A 9,502-nucleotide genomic window follows, 5' to 3' on the forward strand; every position below is an offset into this window, starting at 1 on the left:
CTGCAAACGGTGTCACAAAATTACTGAACCTAACAACACTAAACTGTACATCAAAAATTCTTCAATACATGACAAACTAACAGCAAACACTCTGTTTTCATGGAGTTTACTCAAATTGTTTCACAGAATTAGTTTATAGATATGCTGTGTAAATTTGGTGTCACAAAGTACTGCAGGTTACTCCATTGTGACCCCCACCAGTCAGTCTGCTTTTTTGTCCAAACCATAAAAGTTCCTGACATTTTCTTTTTAGACTCAAATAATACAAGGGCTCCACTTGACAGGAATAGTATTTTCCAGGTTGTAGCTGCATTTTGAAAATTTCAGTAAGTTTCCACTGTTTGGTCACCAATAGCAAAGAACAACTCAGATACATGTTCGTCTAGCAGTATCACCGCCAACCACGTGTAGTTTGCCGACTCGTACTAGCAACAACGGGACTGTTTCTTCCTTACTTTCACTGCTTGTATCGCTTTCGTGAGGCGAAAACGATCCGTCCGAATCATGCTCTACGGGATCCTCTAGGTCCAACATCCGGAGAATCTCCTCCCGAGACAAGGCTCGCCTTTGATTCATTTTTTTTCCTCAAAAACGCACACAAATCAGGCGGATTTGCAAATGGCAGAAGGGGACGCCAAGTGTATCAAGGGAAACAACTCAATTTATTTGCAAGCTTCAAAAACCGGGAAGCAATCACGAGTCGTGTACCCTCTGTGGCTGGTACTGAAAAATGCGCTTCCCGTCCATGGGCGTGTCAGCGCTGGTACTGATTTATCAGTGTCCCGTCGCGAAAGTGTTAATAACAGAATGCGAACGAGATCTAGATCTGAATCCTGAAGATTCAGTACTGGAAACAAAATCTCAACAACAAAATATCTTGAGCGAAATCCAGCTCGCTGCCGCACGAAAAAGACGAAACGTACGCGGACTAAACGGTTATGATGCAATCTACACACATTTTACGCGATGCATAAATGAACATAGTCTGATAGCTGAACTTAATATTCCCATAACAAACCGAACATAGTCCGATAGCTGAACTTTTAAACGCCATATTCCCTATTCAAACCGGCAAAGTCTGATAGCTGAACTTTTAAACGCCATATCCCCTATTCAAACCGGCAAAGTCTGATAGCTGAACTTAATATTCCCATATCAAAACCATAAATCCATCATGCTTTTAACAAGTAAACTTACGACGATCAACTCGAAAAAACACAACAACACTCGAACCGGAAGCAAACACACATAATGGCGGTCTTGAATAAATAATTATGATCTCACTTCCGGTTCTAACGTTAAGCAGACGACATCTCCAACGAACACAAAAATAAATTGGAAGAATTTTAAAACTTAAAAACTATTCCATCAACCCTCCTACTCAAAATGCATCTCCTTCATTATAACAACAAACACCTTGCAAATATAATAACAAAAACTTGCTCAAAGCAACGGATTGTAGGTATTTTGTAAACCGCAAGTGGTCTCGTTCGTCACAACTTGCGACGTTTGATATCTGTGCAACGGGAAATTAATCAAAAACCTACTTGTCTAATATTAAAAACATAAGAATTTGTTTATTTCATTCCAGGAACCCGAAACGTTTCCCAGTTTATTGTTTTTACCGTAAAGTTCTCACTCGGCTACACTTTGTGCACCCGATTGAGTCTACAGAGGCAACGGAAACTCAAAAATCTCTAAACAATTTCGAATTAAAAACATAAGACTTTGTTTAATTCATTCCAGGAATCCGATACGTTACCCAGTTTATTATTTTTACAGTCAAGTTCTCACTCGGCTACACTTTGTGCACCCGATTGAGTCTACAGAGGCAACGGAAACTAAAAATTCCCTAAACAATTTCGAAACTAAAACAATCCTTTACTCCTATGCAAGGTAACCATAAATTAGAATGAAACAAAAAAGGAGGACACCGGAGAAAACTCCATATGTCCCCGGCAGTCAATCAGACCATCACCAGAGACGTTTTCCACCCCCAACCCACGTCGAAAACGGTCTCGCAACATGGCGCAGGCTCGTCTCGACATCCTCGTCGCCAATGTAATATTTTACACGGGTTTTACGGGATACCCATAGTGTGCCCTTGGCAAGTATGGCCGTCCGTCCCTAGCGGCCATTATCTACTGGGACGGCAAGCTAAGCACAGGCGACCATGTTCTACCCAAGTGACTTACTTGATACGGGGATCCCTTTCGGGGCGACTCAACGTCTGTGTGGTTCTGATTTCTCTGATTAACTGCGCCTACCCGCCGGTCGAGAATCCGCACGTCACTTCCACTGCGTCATAATCATTCCTTCGGCCTATATTAGTTACGTCAGCTGTCTTGGCATGACAACCCTTCCGATAGTCACGGTTTCTCTTACAATATATAAAAATATTACATGTACATGCTTTAGTTTGAGGTCGCGCAAGGTAGTGCAAGGTCGCGTGTGGTCGCGTACGGTCGCGTAGTAATTAGTCAGACCGCACCTGAAAGTACGCTGGAGTAGCCTCCCTTCCCGGATTTAGAACGCGTTTTGTGTCGTAACAGATTATCCACTTATTAGCCATATCCGTATGCAAAATAATGAAATAAACATTAGGAAATGTCAGAAGTTTACAACTATCGACATTCTCTATCAGTGCAATAAAAAAACAATCGTTAGAACTTGCATTTACGACATGTCGTGCGTGAGAACGTGTCACTGTAAACAAGCACTTCTTGCCTGGCTGAAGAAGAACCATACGAGTCAATCTGAAACAGACAAGTAATGGAAAGCAGTCTGCGGATAAACATAACAAACTGCTGATGGAAAAAGTGTGTGGATAAAAGACATTGGACTGATGACAACGTGGCAGCGTTCACGCGAAAAGATTTTTTTCAGATTATCGCTTCTACATTTTATTGCACGTACTTGGGGCAGATCAGAATTTCACACTGGAAGATGACAAATTGGTCTTGTGAGTTGAGAACCACATGTTCTTTGCCGACAGAAATCACGATGGGACAAGATGCAGATTGTGTTGAAGAGATGTTTGCAGATTATCGCATCTACATTTTATTGCTCAGATCAATGCACGAAGTTGGGGTAGATCTGAATTTCGCAATGCCGGAAGACGACAAATCGGTCTTTTGAGTTGAGAACCACATGTTCTTTGGCGGCAGAAATCACTATGGGACAAGATGAGGATTGTGTTGAGGAGGTTAATACTGACTGACTTTAGATGAAGAGTTCCTAGACCTGGTTTTTGTAGAGAGGCATCATGATGATATCCTGTGTTTTTTTAACGTTCTTGGTGACAACGCGCCAGAATCGCACGAAGATCGAACTCTCGAAGAAAACAAGTAAAGACATCCAAACATTACAGGCACTTTAGATCTTCTTCTTCTTCTTCTTTTGCGTTCGTGGGCTGAAACTCCCACGTACACTCGTGTTTTTGCACGAGTGGAATTTTACGTGTATGATCGTTTTTACCCCGCCATTTAGGCAGCCATACGCCGCTTTCGGAGGAAGCATGCTGGGTATTTTCGTGTTTCTATAACCCACCGAACTCTGACATGGATTACAGGATCTTTTTCGTGCGCACTTGGTCTTGTGCTTGCGTGTACACACGAAGGGGGATAAGCCACTAGCAGGTCTGCACATAAGTTGACCTGGGAGATCGGAAAAATCTCCACACTTAACCCACCAGGCGGCCGCGGCCGGGATTCGAACCCTCGACCTTCCGCTTTGGAGGCCGACGTCTTACCACCACGCCACAGCGCCCGTCGCACTTTAGATCAACTCATTTCACTAGAGGTGACTGCCTAGCACTGTGTTTGACATCCGTGTCTGCTGAAATAAAAAGAAATTAAAACAAAGCGGATTAACAGTAGGTGACACGTTATCAGAGTGGGAGACCAGGGTTCGACACTAGCGGGGGCGGGGGGCGGAACGCCCCAGAGTTTTGTGTTCCGCCCCAAACATTGCCGAAGCTTGGGGCCCACTCCGCCCCAGGATAAATTCCAACAATGACAAACCGAAAATTCTAATGGCAGAGCCAATCACAAAATATTGCCAGTTAAAGTCGTCACTGAAATTTGCGTTACGATCAATGCCGCAGTCAAGAAAAAAAACCATTGAAATCGTCGAAGGACAATGCCGCAAGGGAAATAACTCCCAGATTGCGCTCTTTAGCGTGAGAGATAAGTATCGCCTTCAAATGCCAAACGCAAAATCTGGTGTAAAAAGACATGGAAATGAAGATGAAGAACAGGGTGGAGAGAAACGACAAAAGGAGACCGATGCAGTCAAAAGCGCGAAGCGCTGTCGTAATTTCAATGTCAAATGGTTGAAAGAATTTCCCTGGCTTCAGTACGATGAAGAAAAACAGACAATGCATTGCCGCACGTGAATACTGAGAGTGGGCCCCAGATGTTTGTTTTCCGCCCCAGCAATTTCCATCTCTGGGGCCAGTGTGGCCCCAGGCCAAATAAGTTAGTGTCGACCCCTGGAGACACTAGATTTGTCTCTGTACTTACCGGGATACAGCTGCCAGATCGACACTGCGCTTTCGACAGCTCTTCCTCGCGTGGACATTGGAAAAACGCTGTGCAGATCAAATTGTAGGAAATCTCCCTTTGGTAGCTTCTTTATTTACTTTTCTGGAGCTTAGAAACCGAACAACATGAAATCGTCTTCCCCGAATCGGCGAATGCAGAAGTGAGAACTGGAGAAGTGAATCTATACCACAATCCTTCGCGCGACCCCTGACCTGGTCTTAACACCTGACCTGGTCTACATACCACACACCACAGAAACCAGTCAACTACTTGTACCCCTTAAAAAAAAACCACCACCCGTTTTCTTTGGATACACGCTTTAACTACACACATGCCGACACAATGTTGATCATTGCTTCAATATTTTGAAGATGGTGCTTGAAAAATAACCAGGTGAAATGAGTATTTCGGTGTTTAGTCAAATGTTAAAGTTTCTACCACAGACATACACACGCACACACACACACACACACGCACAGACAGACAAAGTTACGATCGCATAGGCTACACTTACGTGAGCCAAAAAGTAAAAAATGTGACAAAGAATATAAAATGATTGTTTTACCTGGTCTGGAATCTTCAGTAGTAATTGCATAAAAAAAGTCTGATATATATCAATTATCATGTTAACTTTTTCTTAAAATGGGTGCGCTAAATCCTAGTCTGTTTGTTTTTAATGGACTAAGCAATCCTTGGCCTGACAGAAAATATGTATTTTAAAAATGTCCAGTTGCTTAAAATTACTTATTTTTCTAATTGGAAGAGAATATACACTCTTTTGTGTTCAAATGGGTAGGGGGCGGGGGTAGTAAAAGGATCACAGTTCAAGATTGTGCGCAACAAGGTGTGTTTCTTTTAACTGTGATAAAGAGCGAAAACTCAACTTGGTATCTAACACTATTTCTAAACACTGTAACCACTGTAACCACTTTAGCACTTTTAATTTATTTTTTCTGTCTTCCAAACTTCTTCTTCTCCTCCTCCTCTTCTTCTTCGTTCATGGGCTTAGACTCCCACGTTCACTCATGTTTTTAGCACGAGTGGATTTTTACGTGTATGACCGTTTTTACCCCGCCATTTAGGCACCCATACGCCGCTTTCGGAGGAATTCCAAACTTCTAATTCAGCTTCAAAAAATGAGAAAAAAAGGTGTTTTTTTAATTCAACAGTTAAATCACTATGTTGGATATTCTATTTTGCTTCCCTATTTATCTTAAGTTTTTGATCATCTGATTACCTTGCTTTCCTATTTGTAAGATAATATGCACTCTTTTCTGAAAAATAGGTAGGGGGTGGGGGTAGTAAAAGCATCAAAGTTCAAGATTTTGCGCGACAAGAGGTGTGTTTCTTTTAACTGTGATGAAGAGGGATAACTAAACTTGGTATCTAACACTATTTCTGAACACTGTAACCACTTTAGCACTTTGAATTTATTTTTTTCTTTCATCCAAGCTTTAAATTCAGCTTACAAAATGAGTAAACAAGTGTGTTTTTTCTGAATTCAACAGTTAAATCACTCTGTTGGGTGTTCTTTTTTGCTTCCCTATTTCTGTTCTGAAGTTTTTGATCATCTGATTACCTTGCCTTTCTATTTGGAAGATAATATGCACTCTTTTCTGAAGAATCGGTAGGGGGTAGGGGTAGTAAAAGCATCACAGTTCAAGATTTTGCGCGACAAGAGGGCGTTTCTTTTAACTGTGATGAAGAGGGATAACTCAACTTGGTATCTAACACTATTTCTGAACACTGTAACCAGTTTTGCACTTTTAATTTATTTATTTCTGTCTTCCAAGCTTTAAATTCAGCTAATAAAATGAGTAAAAAAGTGTTTTTTTTCTGAATTCACCAGTTAAATCACTATGTTGCATGTTCTATTTTGCTTCCCTATTTTTGTTCTTAAGTTTTGATCATCTGACTACCTTGCTTGTCTATTTGGAAGATAATATGCACTCTTTTCTGAAAAATGAGTAAGGGGTGGGGGTAGTAAAAGCATCACAGTTCAAAATTTTGCGCGACAAGAGGTGTATTTCTTTTAAAATTTGTGAAGAGGGATAACTCAACTTGTTATTTAACACTATTTCTGAACACTGTAACCACTTTAACACTTTTAATTTATGTTTGACTGTGTTCCATGCTTCAAATTGGGCTTCAAAAATGGATACATAAGTGGGTTTTTTTCAAATTCACCCGTAAAATCACTATGTTTGATGTTCTATTTTGCTTCCCTATTTCTCTTCTTCAGTTTCTGATCATCCGATTGGTTTTTTTTGTTAACATATTCACAATACAATATCACAATTTCTTCAGTAGGGTTTGCGTGAAAAAATCTTATACCTATGCTCAAACTTCAGTCGCTATCTCAAAATTTTGCGCGACAAGCTCTATTCATTTTGTTTTTTCCTGATAAACAAAACACTGAACTAACATAAAAACAAACCTTTAAAACTGCCTAACCACTTTGAAATATGGCCTCAGGTGTATACTCCAGCCTTAAACTATTTAAAGAGTTCTTGGAACATGTTATCAGAAACCCACACCTTGCATTCAAAGCTGTTTTATTGATGTGATATGCACCCGAGAACACACTTCGTCTTATGGATCGAGACGTGGACTAGCTAATGCTTAGTGCACCGTGTGTGTGATTTGGGTGGCTCTGCGTGTAAAAAATACGGAAATAGATCAATTCAAAGTTATGTAGTTCGAAAACTCAGGGCTACAACACGCATTACTTGCATTTTACAGCTTTCATTAAACTCCAAAAATACTGAAAGCTGTTGATTGATCATTATGCATACTTTGAAAGCTCACACCGTCCATAAATGTCTCCAATTCTTAATTATTTGCGTTGATGAAAGTGCCTCACATCAGATATGATGCTACGATGACACTGAAAAGTGTGCATTAAATGTACAATGCCAAAGATTAGGACGATACCTCGCTTTCTCCATGTTACCTCGCGCAGCCTTGAAGCATGATGAAATTGAAATCAAACATCCTCAGTGGCAGCAGTAACCAAATACACGAACAAGAAGGGCAAAGCCCATACGACTCACATGCTTGACCTTTACATGACCTTGACCTTCAGGGTCAAGGTCAAATAACTAAACCTAGCAATGACATACACAAGAACTGCTTTACACATTTTTCCTACCAAAATACATGTGACCTTGACCCAAGGTCAAGGTCATCCAAGGTCATGCAACACAAAGCTGTTAATTCAAGACATAGGAAGTACAATGGTGCTTATTGGCTCTTTCTACCATGAGATATGGTCACTTTTAGTGGTTCACTACCTTATTTTGGTCACATTTCATAAGGGTCAAAGTGACCTTGACCTTGATCATATGTGACCAAATGTGTCTCATGATGAAAGCATAACATGTGCCCCACATAATTTTTAAGTTTGAAACAGTTATCTTCCATAGTTCAGGGTCAAGGTCACTTCAAAATATGTATACAATCCAACTTTGAAGAGCTCCTGTGACCTTGACCTTGAAGCAAGGTAAACCAAACTGGTATCAAAAGATGGGGCTTACTTTGCCCTATATGTATATCATATATAGGTGAGGTATTGAATCTCAAAAACTTCAGAGAAAATGGGAAAAATGTGAAAAATAGCTGTTTTTTAGGCAACATTTATGGCCCCTGCGACCTTGACCTTGAAGCAAGGTCAAGATGCTATGTATGTTTTTTGGGGCCTTGTCATCATACACCATCTCGCCAAATTTGGTACTGATAGACTGAATGGTGTCCAAGAAATATCCAACGTTAAACGGTTTTCCGGACGGCCGGCCGGCCGGCCGGACGGACGACCCGGGTGAGTACATAGACTCACTTTTGCTTCGCATGTGAGTCAAAAACCACTTACCTGGTATGTTTGAACCCGGTAGTGAATTGTGCAATAAAAACAGTGTTCCAAATAACCGGTCCTGTATAACAAGTGTTAAGATTAACTCCCTCAAGTTACTTGTTACGTTGAATGAGGGACTACAACTCTGTCAACGTAGGCAAGTGTTGATTTTCCTAGTTCCCCACTCATTTGTATCACTGACCTGTATCAATCACGGTGACAGTGCAGCAGAGCTCAGTGGTGAGAATCATGGGATTCATTGCTCAAGCTGTGCACATCAATTGCCGATCAAAGGGAGAAGACCCATGTAGAACAATGCAGAACAGCTCTCCGACAATCTTTCTTCACGAACAGAATCATAGACACATGGAACTCCTTGGACAAGAATGTGGTAGAAGCGCCGACAATGAACAGTTTCAAAAATCGCTTGGACAATGCACTGAAAGACTACATGTATAGCCCAAATGTCAGTATGCCTCTCATTACAAATTCCCACCAGCCAAGAAAAAGTTGATAGAATAGGCCACGGTCAAAAGATCGTGTAGGTTACCTAGCCCAAAGTTAGGCTAGGATAGCAACTGATCAAAAGATCAGACAAAGGCTCAACAGCCTAAGTACCAGTCTGTCAACATATCATATCATATCATCATGTAAGTTGTTCGTTAACAAAATCTGGATTTAATTGATCCTCTTAATTATTGTGTCTACTCAATGTTTTCCTTTCAGAGTCTTTTTCTGTGTTGTTTTTCCTTTTTTTCGTTTGTTCGGAAAAGTTTTTTTTTGTGTGTGTTTTTTGGGTTTGTTGATTTGTTATGTTGTTGGTTTATTTTGGGTGTGAAATTGGATATTTTTTATGACATCTGCTAGTTTTTGTCAAATCAATGATATGATGGTGTTTTCCAATCAATCAATCAATATGAGGCTTATATCGCGCGTATTCCGTGGGTACAGTTCTAAGCGCAGGGATTTTATTTTTTTATTTTTTTATTTTTATTTTATGCAATTTATATCGCGCACGTATTCAAGGCGCAGGGATTTATTTATGCCGTGTGAGATGGAATTTTTTTACACAATACATCACGCATTCACATCGGCCAGCAGATCACAG

At 40.6% G+C, this 9,502-nt stretch overlaps 1 long non-coding RNA gene across 1 annotated transcript in view; it reads right to left on the bottom strand.

The window, feature by feature from the left end:
* LOC138962240 (uncharacterized) overlaps window positions 1-2,404 on the bottom strand; it is a 179,686-nt gene extending 177,282 nt beyond the window's left edge. The window contains exon 1 of the long non-coding RNA XR_011454452.1: window positions 2,196-2,404. This is a non-coding gene — a long non-coding RNA (uncharacterized lncRNA). The remainder of the gene's footprint in view (window positions 1-2,195) is intronic.
* Between the last annotated feature and the right edge of the window lie 7,098 nt (window positions 2,405-9,502).

The sequence above is a fragment of the Littorina saxatilis genome, linkage group LG3 (assembly GCF_037325665.1).
Source record: "Littorina saxatilis isolate snail1 linkage group LG3, US_GU_Lsax_2.0, whole genome shotgun sequence".
In the NCBI taxonomy this organism is placed as follows: domain Eukaryota; kingdom Metazoa; phylum Mollusca; class Gastropoda; order Littorinimorpha; family Littorinidae; genus Littorina; species Littorina saxatilis.